Below are 15841 nucleotides of genomic sequence, written 5' to 3' on the forward strand. Positions count from 1 at the left end.
ATCTCAAACCAAATTGGTCACATGAGAGAAGACAGTCATTTCATGTTGGCAAAGGAAAAGCCCATCAAGAGGACAGAACAATTGTCAACATATATACACCAAACACTGATGCATATGATGAAGGATAAAAAGAATAGTAGGGGCAGTATGATGAAATACATTACCAGGCACTGGTGGCTATACTTGTAATCCTAGCTACTCAAGAGGCTGAGATTTGAGGGTCACAGTTCAAAGCCAGCCCAGGTAAGAAAGGCTATGAGACTCTTATCTCCATTTAACCACAAGAAAACCAGAATGGCCCTGTGATTCAAAGTGGTAGAGAGCTATCCTTGGGGGAAAGAGTTCAGTGACAGAGCCCAGGACCTGACTTCAAGCCTCACAACTGACAAAAAGAAAAAAGAAAAAAAGCAAAGAATATACATTATATATTGTTTCTATATATAATTTATATATAATATTATATATATATTGTTTTGTTTTTTGTATGTGGTACCAAGGAATTGAACCCAGGGTCTCATGCATGCTAGACAAGCAATCTACCTCTAAGCCACATTCCCAGCTTAGCTCTTGTTTTATACTTTTTTTTTCCTTTTTCCCTGGCTCTTGTTTTAAAGGCAATCTATCAGTCTGTATTTTAATTACAGAACTGAGCAGATATAGGTAGTAATTCCTGTCTTTTTGTAGTTTTTCAATGTTGTATTCTTTCTTAATCTTCATTTTCCTATCTATTCATCCAACAAGACTACTCTTTCCCATAGTCTCAAGGATATTGTATCTTTCTCTTTCCTGTGTAGAATTTCTTAAATTATCTGTGTCATTGCTGGTTAAGTAGTCATTAATTTCTTTAGAACTTGAGAGGTTTTTTTTTTCCCTCTAATTCTTAAAGATAACTTTGCTGGATACAGTAATCTAGGTTGCAATAATTTTCTTTCAGGTCTTCAAATACATTATTCCTGCCTTCCTGGCTTGTTGTTTCTGCCGAGAAATTGCTGTTATTCTGATGAATTTGCCTGTATGGTAACTTGTCACTTCTCTCCTGTAGCTTTCAATATTTTTCCTTACTCGATATATTTAATGGTTTTAATTAAGAACTGTAGAAAGATTGTAATGGAGGTTATGTTCTGATTTTGTCTGTTGGATGATCATCTTTTCCCCAATATTTTGATCTTCCCTATTATTTTATTAAACATAATCTCCCTTACCCTCTTCCTCTCTCTGCCAGTCATGGCGCTTGAACTCTGGGCCCTGGGCATTGTCCCTCAGCACAAGGCTAGCACTCTACCACTTGAGCCACAGTGCCACTTCAGGCTTTTTTCTGTTTCTGTTTCTGTAGTGCTGAGGAATTGACCCCAGGGCCTCATGCACGCGAGGCAAGCATTCTACCACTGAATCACTTTCCCAGCTCCTTCCCTTTTTTTTTTTTTTTTTTGTTTAGTGGGACTTGAACTCAGGACCTGGGCGCTATCCCTGAGCCTTTTTGTGCTCAAGGCTAGCACTCTAGCACTTGAGCCACAGCACCACTTCCCGTTTTCTGGAAACGGTGGTTAATTGGAAATAAGAGTTTCATGGACTTCACTGCCTGGGCACAGTGCCACATTTTGGAATATGGAATATTGGGGTTTTTATTATCCAGTTAGCAGGCTGAAGGCAGCCGTTGTTACAAAGGCCTGTAGCCCCCAAATAGACATAGCACAGCTAGGGAACAGGCTAAAAAAAGGAAGAACAAAAACAATACCAACAAACCAATTCAGCTCCAATGGAGAGCTGAAGTGGGACGCCATGATGACTGAGCCAGGACACAGGACACAGAAGACGATCAAAGAGACACACGTGACATGACAAAGCAGAGGCTGGGCTGGTCCTGGCCTACACAGAGTCTGAGCAGGGGGCAGGTCCATAGAAAATTCCCAGTCCTCAGCACTGGATTGACAGATTCAGTAACCTATCAGCCAGTGCCCACCCTTGCCTCCAGAGATCTGGGCATGCCTATCACTTAAGAGGCAGGTGATGGGCAGGGGCTTTTCCTTCCCCCAGCATGAAGACAAGATGTCAGACCCTACCATCCACCATGTGGCCAATATGGCGCCAGCAAGACCTGACCCTCTTATTTCACATAGACTTACAAAATGTTTTTCTTTTTTTTCTTTCTTTTTTTTTTTTTTTTTTTGTCGTGGGGTTTGAACTCTGGGCCTGGGCGCTGTCCCTCAGCTCTTCAGCTCAAAGCTAGCACTCTACCACTTGAGCCACAGCGCCACTTCCGGCGTTTTTCTTTTTGCTTATGTGGAGCTGAGGAATCGAACCCAGGGCCTCAGGCATGCAAGGCAAGCACTCTACCGCTGAGCCACCTTCCCAGCCCCTATCCTGAAGATTATTCTGTGTCCTTTGGACTGGGAGAAACCCTATCTTATGAAATTCACATTTCATAAAACTGCATATGGAGAAGTGACATGGCCACAGGAGAGAAAGGGACACGTATACCAGGAAAGGGAGGAAAGGGATATGCTGTGGATAGCATGGCTCCCCAGGGCAAGAAGGCCAGCCAAGTCCTCAGTGCCCTACCAGGATGAATCAATGTGTGGGGCCCAGAGGGGTGGGTTAGCATCCCCCCCCCCCCATCTCTACTCCAGGCACTCTGTTTCTGGTTTCCTCCTGTTTCAGGTTTTGTAACAGCCTGAAACTCTGCTGAGAAATGTGCTCTTACATAATGCTGGCTACCTGCTCAGCTTATCCCTAAAGGCTCAGCTATTACCACCTACCCACACGAATTGTGAGAAAGTTTCTGTATCCACGGGGTTTTCTCTGCCCTAGTTCCAGAGAGGGCTGTTTGTTTTGGTATTACTCAATCTGCTCCCTGTCTAGAGATCCCTCATTTCTTTGTGTTCCACATGAACTGAATTTACCCATTTTTCTCATATTCCTATGAAAACTTATCTTCATTATGTAATAACTAATTTGGTCAAACATATTGTTACTCAGTTTCTCATTGCTACTGCTCTTTTTTTTGCTGGTCTTGGGGCTTGAACTCTGAGCCTGGGGCTGCCCCAGAGATCCTTTTTGCTCAAGGATAGCACTCTACTAGTGGAGCCATAGCTCCACTTGTAGCTTTTTGAAGGTTTATTGGAGAAAGAAGTCTCATGGACTTTCCTTCCATACTGGCTTCGTATTCAGATCTCAGCTTTCCTGAGTAGCTAGGATTATAGGCATACATCAAGGGTGCCCTTTAAGTGTGGATGCTAAGCAAAATGAACTCCAAGATAGGGATACAAGAGGTTTTATCTTTGTTGCTGTTGTTTTTAATGTATTTATAATGTACTATGTGATTTTTTTGTTTCTTTACCCATGGTATAACCTCTGTTTTCACTGTATTTGATTCTGGTGCCCTGCACCTGGTATATACATTTTTTTAATTTGGGGAGGGGAAGGGAAATAACAAAAAGCTGAAATAAGGTTGACCCACTGTAACAATGAGATGGACAAGACACTATGTTGAAAATGAACTTTAAAACTTTGGGGGGAAAAGGAAGGGGGGAGGGAAAGGATGGAGGAGGAAAAACAAAGGAGGGGGTAACAATACTTCATAGGAAATGTACTCATTACCTTACTCCTGTAACTGTAACCCTGCTACACAGTATCTTTACAATAAAAAATATTTCAAAAAGTGTGAACCTTTGAACTGCACATTTTCTTGTGTAATTTTGGTCTTTTATGTGATGTAAGACTCTCACCTTCTTGAACAGCCCCAGAAGATTCTTTTTTTTTTTTTTTTCCCCTTGGGTCCAGTCATGGGGCCTGAACTCTGGGCCTGGGCGCTGTCCCTCAGCTCTTCAGCTCAAGGCTAGCGTTCTATCACTTGAGCCACAGTGCCACTTCCGGTTTTTTGTTTTGTTTTGTTTTTGCTTATGTGGTGCTGAGGAATTGAATCCAGGGCCTCATGCTTGCAAGGCAACTGCTCTACTACTGAACCACCTTCCCAGCCTCGCCCCCCCCCCCCCCGGCCCCAAAGATTCTTTATGCAATCAATTCTATTGGGGTTTGATAAACACTGGATCTGGTTTTAAAACTGCCTACTTGTAATTGTTTAAATTATTTTATGGTGAAACACAGAGAGAATGCAATTTTCAGCGTGACCCTTCATTGATTAAAAGGGTGTAGTCTGATTTCTCAACTAATTTAGAAGTATCTTCACTCAAAACAACAACCATGGATTACTTACTACACCCACACTCATATGCATATATATGAACCTGGCTGGAGCTGGAGCTGTACCTCTCCAACTGCAGGATTCAGAGGCTGCCTAAAACTCTCATCTTCAGAGGAGGTAAGAGCCCATGACTGTGTGTCCTATGAGTCTCACTCTGTAGATGGCATTTCAAATCTTTGCTGTTGCTGCCATACTCAATTCCCTCTAGCCCATATTCTCTCATCTCCCATCTATTTTTAAGACAAGTACTTTTTACTGGAATTGAATTGCTTTGAGGATATTGGAATTTTTGGCTTCGGTAATTCTTACAAATCTGAAATCTCTTTGCAAATAAGGCAAATATAAAATGAAAGAAAACAAATTAAAAGACAATGTATAGGGCTGAGAATGTGGCTTAGTGGTAGAGTACTTGCCTCGCATGCATGAAACGCTGGGTTCAATTCCTCAGTACCACAAACAGAAAAGGCTGGGAGTGGTGCTGTAGCTCAAGTGGTAGAATCCTAGCCTTGAGCAAAAGAAGCTCAGGGACAGTGCCTCGGCCCAGAGTTTAATCTCCAGGACTGGCAAAAAAAAAAAAGACAATATATATTGATTGTATTCATAAACTGCTTTGTTAAATGGCAACTCCTTTGTACAACTACCTAAAGATAATTAACAAACTATAACCAAACAATGACAACATGGCAGTCATATGCATTGATGAATTTATAAAAGTTTTCTCTTGCCGGGCACTGTTGGCTCACACCTGTAATCCTAGCTACTCAAGAGGCTGAGATCTGAGGATCATGGTTATCTACAATTAACCACTAGAAAAACCAGAGGTGGCCTGTGGCTCAAGAGGTAGAGTGCTTTCCTTGAGCTGAAGAGCTCAGGGACAGCACCCAGGCCCAGAGTTCAAGCCCCCAACCAACCAAAAAAAAGTTTTCTCTTTAGCTTCATTACAAGAAATAATTCCTGCCAAGGTTTCCAAAGCTTACGGGATGACAAAAGTCAGAAACAAGCTTTAAGGTTCCAAAAGAACCAACTAACTTTCACAAGAAGGAAATAATAAAGATACCTCCAACCATCTCCAAACAAACATTCATGTCTTTCTACATTGTGCACAATTTCCATTGTCCATGTGGGAAGAAATTTGGCTACATTTTCTCTTCTGCTTTGTACTGGAAAAAAAAGCAGACAGGATCCATCTCCAGCTAATCTGAGTTTGCAGGTATGGCTGAAGCAGGCACAACTCACCTTGATGAACTGTAGACAAAACGGCTAGAGAAGATGTGCATCGTTGTTGATGAGCAGGATCGAGTCTTAGGATGTGAAACCAAGAAGAACTGTCACTTGAATGAAAACATCGAAAAAGGTGAGCTGGAAGGAGGGTCTGGCCTGTGCTCACATGCTGTGCTATCAGCTATTCTCCAAATCAGGCAAGATTTGGGAAGGAGGAAGAAAATACACTTGAGAACAATCTAGTCCCTAGCTTGCTGCAGCTACCTTGCAATGCTGTGCAGGAAACCTAGGACATGAGAGTCACTTTAGTGTTGCCATCAGTGTCCCAGCGAGTTCCAGGGAAGGAGTCATTCTGTGTCACTGGGTCACTCATCAGCCTTGGTGGTATACTGATAAGACTCCTAGATTAGAACTACTGACTTCTTTCTCTCTTGTTTTCTTCCTTCTTCCCTCTCTCCTTCCTCCTTTCCTTCCTTTATCCCATCTTTCCTTCCTTCCTTTGTTCCTTCCTTCAATTTTTCCTTTTGTTTTTCTACCCATCCTGGCACTTGAACTCAGGGGCCTGGGCACTGTCCCTGAGCTTTAGTTCTCAAGGCTAACACTCTACCACTTGAACTCCCTCTTTACCTTCATTTCTGGCTTTTTGCTGGCTAATTGGAGATGAGTGTCATTAACTTTCCTGCCCAGGCTGGTTTCAAACCATGATCCTTAGATCTCAGCCTCCTGGGTAGCTAAGATTACATGGCATGAGCCACCAGAACTGGCTTGTTTTTCTGATTACTAATGAAGGGAAATTGCATTGCCAACTTTCAAGTGTTGCTGAGTATAACTGAATAGTGGATCTCTAAGTGATCAACACCTGGCATATAAGGGTCACTAGATGCTGGTGATGTCACAATACTGATCTGAATGTACTGATATATAAAGACTCCAAACTGACCTCAATTCCAAATGAACTCATGTGCACCCATTTGCAGGGCTTAGGCACCAAAGCTTCAGTGTTATCCTCTTCAACATGGAGGACCAGCTGTTGATCCAGCAACGATCAGATGCTAAGTACACATTTCCTGGTGAGTTTACTCACTTGAAATCTAATGGAACATTGACTTCTGTTCTGAGCTTTGGGATGCAATGAGTTATCAAACCCATCAGAGCTCTCTTTAGGCTAAATGTTCCCAATCCAGCTGAAAGTGAGAAGACATTCAGTCACCAGTATTTTATACCTGAAATTGCGTCAGTGAATTTTGTAGACCCATTTGTCTTAAAAACACAACAAATAGCTAGGCATGGAAGATTTTGAAAAGTTTTACAATAGCAAGAGCTCTAGAATGAGATACTGCCTTAAGAAATTTTCTTTTAAAGTTGCGTGCCAGTGGCTCACGCCTATAAGCCTAGCTACTCAGGAGGCTGAGATCTGAGGATGACAGTTCAAAGCCAGCCCAGGCAGGAAAGTCCGTGAGACTCTTTGTTTTTTTTTTTTTGGGTCCGGTCATGCGTCTGAACTCTGGGCCTGGGTGCTGTCCCTTAGCTCTTCAGCTCAAGGCTAGCGCTCTACCACTTGAGCCACAGCACCACTTCTGGCTTTTTTCTTTTTGCTTATGTGGTGTTGAGGAATTGAACCCAGGGCGTCAGGCATGCAAGGCAAGCACTCTACCACTGAGCCACCTTCCCAGCCCAGAAGTACGTTTCTCTTTTTTTTTTTTGTCAGTTGTGGGGCCTGAACTTTGGGCCTGGGCACTGTCCCTCAGCTCTTCAACTCAAGGCTAGTGCTCTACCACTTGAGCCACAGCGCCACTTCCAGCTTTTTCTGCTTATGTGGTGCAGAGGAATCGAACCCAGGGCCTCATGCATGCAAGGCAAGCACTCTACCACTGAACCACCTTCCCAGCCCAGTCCGTGAGACTCTTATCTCCAATAAACCACTAGAAAACTGGAAGTGACGCTGTGGCTCAAGCAGAAGAGTGCTCGCCTTGAGCTGAAGAGCTGAGGGATAGTGCCCAAGCCCAGAGTTCAAGCCCCACAACTGGAAAAAAAAAAAAAAAAAGAATTTTTTTTAGAAAAAAGAAGTAGAAGCCAGTACTGATGACTCATGCCTGTAATCCTAGCTACTCAGGAGCATGAGATCTAAGGATTGAGGTTCAAAGCCAGTCCGGGCAAGAAAGTCTGTGAAACTCTTCTCTGTAGTTAACTACCAAAAAAAGTCAGAAATGGAGCTGTGATTCAAGTAATAGGAGTGCTAGCTTTGAGCAAAAATGATCAGTGACAATGCCCAGGCCCTGAGTTCAAGCCCCAGAATGAGCACAGAAATACTTTTTTTTTTTGTCAGTAATGGGGCTTGAACTCTGGGCCTGAGTGCTGTCCCTCAGTTCTTCAGCTCAAGGCTAGCACTCTGCCACTTGAACCATAGCACCACTTCTGGTTTTCTGGTGGTTTATTGGAGATGAGTTTCATGGCTTTTCCTGCCTTGGCTGGCTTTGAACCGTGATCCTCAGATCTGAGCCTCCTGAGTAGCTAGGATTACAGGTGTGAGCCACTAGTGCCTGGCTCAGAAATACTTTTTTAATTAATAAAGTAATAAAAAATAACAAAAATGTAGAAAAACAAAAAATTCAGTAAAAGGAACAATGAAAAGACTATAATTAAAAATAATGTTAGTGTGAATAATATTAATAGTAATATTGGCCAATATATTTGGCAAAAGAAGATAAATTGATGCTTGCCTGATATACCAACTATATTTATCATTTTCTATTTTATCCACTAGGCAATGACTAGGAAACTGCTCAGTTTAGAAGAAAGAAAACTCCCAATACACAGCACTTTGTATTTATTTGTTTGTTTTTTTTTCCCCACGTTACTTTTCTGACTCCTGTTCTGGTCATCATTATACCAACCTGAGGAACTGGAAGAGAAAGATGCCCTAGGGATTAAGAGGGCAGCTCTGAGAGGTCTGCAGGCTGAGCTGGGGATTCCTGAGGAGCAGGTATGCACTGGTCTCCAAAAAGACATAACTAGGAGAAGCACAGGCTCAAACGCTTTTAGATGTGCTCATTGCATCTGCTGTCTTCTCCTAGCCACGACCGGGCAATGGGATCACATTCTTTATCCAAATGAGATGATTGGAAGGTGACTGCTGGGAGAGTTTCTACTTCAGCCTAGGAATCAAGTCACTAAAGTAGAGAGAAAGAACATGCTCTTTTTCACCACTACCCTGAAAAATTCTTGGTTAAAATCAATGTGTCTGAGCTCCACAGAACTGCATTTAGCCTTTTGTGTTCTCATTATGCTCATTATGTATGAAAAAAGAAACAATCCTAGACAGGAACTATAATTTCTTCTTTGCTACATGCCCAACATTTAGTTAACATTTAATCACTATGTGGCACTCAGTGGGACCACTACAATTAATTAATTAAGTTATTGTACTAAGGGGTTACAATTTGTTTATATTTTTGAGTAAGCAAATGAACTGGTTTTATCTAAAACTTTTATTCTATTACTGAGTTAACACTGAATTTATTTCCATACAGATTTCCATAAAGGATATCCTGTGTATGTTCCGGAGATATCTAAAGGCTCAATCAGATTCTGTCTGGGGAGAACACGAACTTTGCTATGTCCTGTTTGTGAGGAAAAACCTCACAGTGAACCCAGATCCCAGAGAAGTGAAAAGCTACCGCTATGTGAGCCAGCAGGAGCTGGAGGAACTGCTGGACAGGGCAGCCCAGGGCAAGGAGAAGGTTACCCCATGGTTCATAGACATTGCAGACTTCCTGTTCAAGTGGTGGAAGTCGTTGGCTGATGTGTCTCCCTTCGTGGAACCTGATAAAATATATGAACTGTGAAGTAAGGTAGGAATACAGTTCCCCAAGTAGACAACCCTCCCCTGGTGGGCAGCCCGGCAGGCAAGTGCGCGAGGACACTGTTATATAAATTGAGTGTGGAAATCCTTCAATCCCTGCCTCTAGGCTAAGTTTAAGACTAGTGCCTAATCGTACCCTTATTTCCCTTCTTAATTTTTTCCACTGCTGCTTGTATATTTATCATAAATCTTTTATGCTGGTGGCTTTTCCTGAATATTTCCTGCCCATTCCAGGGGTAGCTACACGTTCACATCAGGACTAGTTGTCCAGGTGACCTCTAACTAATGCTGTGACCATTTTTCCTTGCAGAATTACTTCATTCTAAATATACCTAGGGGGGTGGGGGAGAGGGTTGGGTGGGGGAGCAGGGGAGGATGGGATGGAAAGGGAAACAAAGGAGGAGGCTACAATGCTTGATAAGAAATGTACTCATTATCTTGCCCATGTAATTGTAACCCCTCTGTAACCCCTCACAATAAAAAAAGAAATGAATAGAAAAATATGTATACCTTTAATGTACCTAATATATGCAAAAAGAGGGGAACTTTGTTGCAATCAGGTTAAGTTTCACAAAAATAAACTATTGATGAAATTAACAGCTTTACAGCTGCTTCCTGTTTCTTTCTTTATATATTAGCTAGTACTGATTTACAACACAAAACAAAGTTTGGGGTTTTGTAAATACAGATAAAAAACTATTTGTTTTTCAAGATATGAATATTTTTGCTAAATTTTTATCATGCTTACATGTATTAAATTGTCAATTGTCCAGTTACAACTCTATGATTCACAGTCTTCATTATGGAAAGTATGTTCAAATATAAAAGCTTGAAAGTCTGGAAAAGTGAAATTTTAATTCAATGGTTTCTGTAAATTATTGTGACTAATGAACAGTTCAGTCCAGTTTTTGTTGTTGGTGGTGGTGGTGGTTGTTTTTTTTTGGGTCCAGTCGTGGGGCCTGAACTCTGGGCCTGGGCACTGTCCCTCAGCTCTTCAGCTCAAGGCTAGCACTCTACCACTTGAGCCACAGTGCCACTTCCGGCTTTTTTCTTATGTGGAATTGAACCCAGGGTCTCGAGCATGCAAGGCAAGTGCTCTACCACTGAGCCACCTTCCCAGCCCATGGTGGTGGTTGTTGTAGGGCTTGAACTCAGGGCCTGGCCACTGTTTCTGAGCTGGGATCCTTAGATCTCAGCCTCCTGAGTAGCTAGGATTATAGGCATGAGCCACCAGCACATGACAACAGTCTACTTCTCTGCAATGCTTATCAAAGATTTTGCCATTTGGATTTTGCTCATATATTTTAATGAATAAAATTTCAAGTGAAAATGTTTCTCTGAGAATTGCCTGGCCTTTTTGGGTGAAAAGACTATAACCACAAGATATGAATTTTATGATTGAATTCATACAATCACAGTAAATCGTTCTTGGTCTTATAGCTGGGTTCCATGTCTTTTTCTTGCTGTAATTCACTGGACAAATCTAGAAGTCTTCCAAGGTCATCATCTCTCATCTTTCCTGGCTGAACTTATCTGTCAATGTTCATACCAACCGTTTTTTGCCCACAGTATTGAGAAGCATTCATTTAATAAGAATTTCATCCTTCTGCCAGAAAACTCTATCTCAGGGATATTAATGATGTTTGCAATTTCGAAGACCACAATTTAGTATATTTTATCTTGTCTACTGTGCATATGTTCTTTTATATTGATGCAAATAGAACAAGACAGTTCAGACCACTGCATTTAGTGCTAGCAGCACAAATAGAAGAACATTAGAGAAAATAAAATGCCATATGAGGGCTGGGAAGGTGGCTCAGTGGTAGAGCACTTGCCTTGCATGCCTGAGGCCCTGGGTTTGATTCCTCAGCACCACATAAGCAAAAAGAAAAAAGCCGGAAGTGGCGCTGTGGCTCAAGTGGTAGAGTGCTAGCCTTGAGCTGAAGAGCTGAGGGACAGTGCCCAGGCCCAGAGTTCAGGCCCCACAACCGGACCCAAATAAAATAAAATAAAATAAAATAAAATAAAATAAAATAAAATAAAATGCCATATGATAGAAGTACATTCTTTGGTTATGAACAGAGTCTTACACCCAGAAACGACAGACTAGATAGTAAAAAAACAAACAATTCCTATAAATGAAGATTTAATCTCAGGGAAATCAATAATGACATATCTTTCTTTCTTTCTCTATACATTTACTGAGGTTTGGACTTAGGGCCTCAGATTAGCTGGATAAGCTCTTAATAACTTGAGTCGGGCCTCCATTTTTTCCTCCTTCCCTCCTTTCTTCTTTCTTTCCTTCCTCCCTCCCTCCTTCTGCCCCCCCCCCCAACTCCACTTTAGTTTGTTTCAGTCCCCTGTGTCTGATCCTCCTGAGTTTCTGGGACAGTATGTGTGTGCCACAACACTCAGTTTATTTTCTGAAATTGGTTCTTACTCCTTTTTGTTGGCTTCAAACCCTGAATCTCCAATATTCACCTTCCAAACTGGACTACAGTCATGAACCACTATGCCTTAGTTAGAAGAGACAATTCTTTAGCTAGGTGCTGGTGGCTTATGTCTGTAATCCTAGCTACTCAGGAGGCTGAGATCTGAGGTTCATGGTTCAAAGCCAGCCCAGGCAGGAAAGTCCAGGACTCTTATCTCCAATAAACAACCAGAAAGGCTGGGAAGGTGGCTTAGTGGTAGAGTGCTTTCCTTGCATGCATGAGGCCCTGGGTTCGATTCCTCAGCACCACATAAACAAAAAGAAAAAAGCTGGAAGTGGCCCAATGGCTCAACTGGTAGAGTGCTAGCCTTGAGCTGAAGAGCTGAGGGACAGCACCCAGGCCAAGAGTTCAAGCCCTACGACCGGACCCAAAAATAAATAAATAAACCACCAGAAAACCAGAAGTGCACTGAGGCTCAAGTGATAGAGCTGAGGGACAGCATCCAGGCCCAGAGTTTAAGCCCCATGACTGAGAAAGAGAGAGCGAGAGAGAGAGAGAGAGAGAGAGAGAGAGAGAATTCTTCCTTTTTTTGTCAGTCGTGGGGCTTGAAATCTGGGCTTGGGTGCTATCCCTCAGCTCTTCAGCTCAAGGCTATTACTCTACCACTTGAGCCAGAACATCACTGCCCATTTTCTGGTGGTTTATTGGAGATAAGAGTCTCAGGGACATTCCTGCCTGGGCTGGCTTTGAACTATGATCCTTAGATCTCAGCCTCCTGAGCATGAACCACCAGTGCCAGGCCTTGTATTTTTTTTTTTTTAAGAATTGTTTCTTAGGCAGGAAATGTGGCTTAGTGTAGAGTGCTTGCCTAGCATGCATAAGACCCTGGTTTGATTCATTGATACCATGTAAACATAAAATTAATAAAGTAAATGAAAAATAATCGTTAAAATTATTTTTTAAAAAGAAAAAAAGGCCAGGCGCCGGTGGCTCATGCCTGTAATCCTAGCTACTCAGGAGGCTGAGATCTGAGGATGACAGTTCAAAGCCAGCCTGGGCAGGAAAGTCAGTGAGACTCTTATCTTCAATAAACCACTAGAAAACTGGAAGTGACACTGTGGCTCAAGCGGTAGAGTGCTCGCCTTGAGCTGAGGGACAGCGCCCAGACCCAGACTTCAAGCCCCATGATGGACCAGAAAACAAACAACAAAAAAAAACATCCATAAGCTCAAGGCACACTTCAAGTAGTAGAATACATGCCTAGAAATTCCAAGGCCCTGAGTTCAAATCCTAGTACATACATACATACATACATACATACATACATACATACATACACACACATACATACATACATACACACACACATACACATAACTGGTAATTTCCCTGATGTGAAGAACTTCACACATACATAGATTTACTCAGGATAAGGCAGGATTAGAAGACCTAAAGTAGTTAATAATTAAATTTTGGACCCATATGTGCAAAGATGAAATCTAAGAGTACAATATAGCAAAATAGAAGCTGGGCACATAAATTTACATCTGTATTTCCTCCTAGTTGTGAGGCTGGGCCAGATGGTCCAGTGGCAATACAAGAAGAAAGAGAGAGAAAAAAGAGAGAGGCAGACAGAAAGAAAAACAGGAGAGAAAAGAAAGAGGGGAAAGAGACAGACAGGGATAAGGGAGGGAGAAAGGAAGGAAGAAAGAAGGAAAGAAAGGGTGGGAAAGAGAAAGAGAAAGCAAGAAGAAATAAAGAAGGGAAAGAAGGTAGGTAGGAAGGGAAAAATACAAATTTGTTTATGTATAGCAAGTGATCTATGACTTTGCTACACATACACACACACACACACTTTCTGTGCTGTGGCTTGTCTGTATAGCAAGTGATCTATGACTTTGCTACACACACACACACACACACACACACACACACACACACACACACACACACACACACACTTTCTGTGCTGTGGCTCGTCTGCTGGGCCTCATACATACTAAATCATCACTCTACCATAGAGCTGTGCCTCCAGTCCCTGTATCTATACTTCTTGGCTGTTTTGGTTGTTTTAAGACACAGTCTCAAAATACAGTCCCAGCGAGCCTTGAACTCAGGATCTTCCTGCCTCACCCTCCGTGGGTGCTGGGATCACAGAGGTGTACTACTGTGCCCAGCAAAGCCTCAATGTAATTATTTAGTCCATTTTATTGGTGCTGTGCTCTGGCTCAGACCTAGGGCTTTATCCATACTAAGCAAGCAGGCTCCAACTGAGTGACATCTCCCAAACTCCCTATGTTCATATTTCTGTACCTAGCTCTAAGGTATAGAAAGAAAGGTATTAAAAGATTAAGCTTGAGAATAGTTAAGAATGGAAACTGCCTAGCAGTGTTGCCTTCACCATGCAACATTCAGGGACAAATCAACTATTATGGCTTTGACAATCCACACACCAAGAAGGCAGGGTCTTTTGCTTTTAAGGAAGAAAACATGCAACAGGAGAAAAATCTGGCAAATTTAAGTGGAAAAGCTTGTACAAAGTAATTGGCTACTAAAAAAAAACATTGATAATATTAAATGTAAAGCAAATAAAATGTATGGCCCAGGAGTGTGGCTCTCAGCTACCAGGCAGGTAAAGATGAGGAGGATCACACTTCAAATCCAGCCAACGTGGAAAGTGGGTGATACCCATGTTGGGTCACAGCAGCAATCCCAGCTATGGAGGAAGTTGTGGTTAGAAAGCTCACAGTAGAAGGCTGGCTCCAGATATAAATATGAAACCCTAATCAAATAACAATGAAGCAAAAATAAAAAAGATTGGAGGTAGAGTGTCTCAAGTGGTATAACATCTGCTAGCAAGTACAAGTCCCCTCCTTCCAAGTGGATTGGCAGCCTTAAATATTTCAGCATCAGCCTGTGTTGGTGGCTCATGCCTGTAATCCTAGCTACTAACAAAAAGGCTGAGATCTGAGGATCTTGGTTCAAAGCCAGCCAGGGATGGAAAGGCTGTGAAACTCTTATCTCAGGAAAAGCCAATAGTGGTCTGCAGCTCAAATGGTAGAGCACTAGCTTAGAACAAAAGATGCTCAGGGACAGCACCCAAGTACTGAGTTCAAGCCTCAGGACCGGCACATACACACACACAAACTCCCAGAATTTCATCATCAAAACTCCATCAGTAGGCTGGGAAGGTGGCTCAGTGGCAGAGTGCTTGCCTTGCATGCCTGAGGCCCTGAGTTCCATTCCTCAGCACCACATAAAGAAAAAAGCCGGAAGTGGCACTGTGGCTCAAGTGGTAGAGCGTTAGCCTTGAGCTGAAGAGCTGAGGGACAGCGCCCAGGCCCAGAGTTCAGGCCCCACGACCGGACCCAAAAAACAAAAAACAAACAAAAAAAAAACTCCATCAGTAACCCCTTCATATATTTTACTCGTTGCTCATGGTAGCCTTTTCTGTTTAATTTTCCTTACCTTTTGGATTTCTGAAATTACCTGTATTTTGCCTTTACTTCTCTCCCTCCTTTCTACTTCTTACTTGGAACTCTCCTAAGAAATCAAAACAAAAATATTAAATAATCTTACTAATTCATTCAACATCTGAAAATAGATTGGTTAACTTCCTCCTTAGATACTTAAGAGAGTTTGAGAACTTCTCTTCTTTTTCCTTTTGTCTTTCATTGGGCTTAATCTCAGGACCTGGGTAATATCCCGGAGCACTTTTGCTCAAGGCTAGTGCTCCACCACTTTGAGCCACAGCACCACTTCCAGTTCATAGACTTTCCCCCCTGGGCTAGCATTGAATCCTCAATCTCAGTCTCCTGAGTAGCTAGGATTAGGGTATGATCCACCAACACCTGGCTCTTTGTTCTTCTTATTGTGGTACAACACACATAACGTTTATCATTCTCATTATGGAAGTGTACATTCAGTGGTATTAAGAACATTCATATGGTACAACTATCACCATTCTCCATCCTTAAAATGTTTTTTTTTTTAATCACCTCAACTAGAACTCTTTTTTTTTTTGGTCGGCCGTGGGGCTTGAACTCTGGGCCTGGGCGCTGTCCCTCAGCTCTTCAGTTCAAGGCGAGTGCTCTACCACTTGAGCTATAGTGCCACTTCCGGTTT

At 42.3% G+C, this 15841-nt stretch overlaps 1 pseudogene; it reads left to right on the forward strand.

Moving 5' to 3' along the window:
- The first annotated feature begins 5413 nt into the window (after window positions 1-5413).
- Window positions 5414-9267, forward strand: LOC122113309 (annotated as a pseudogene).
- The last annotated feature ends 6574 nt before the right edge of the window (window positions 9268-15841 follow it).

Source organism: Dipodomys spectabilis, unplaced genomic scaffold (assembly GCF_019054845.1).
Source record: "Dipodomys spectabilis isolate Male_0828 unplaced genomic scaffold, ASM1905484v1 ptg000096l, whole genome shotgun sequence".
NCBI classification, from domain to species: domain Eukaryota; kingdom Metazoa; phylum Chordata; class Mammalia; order Rodentia; family Heteromyidae; genus Dipodomys; species Dipodomys spectabilis.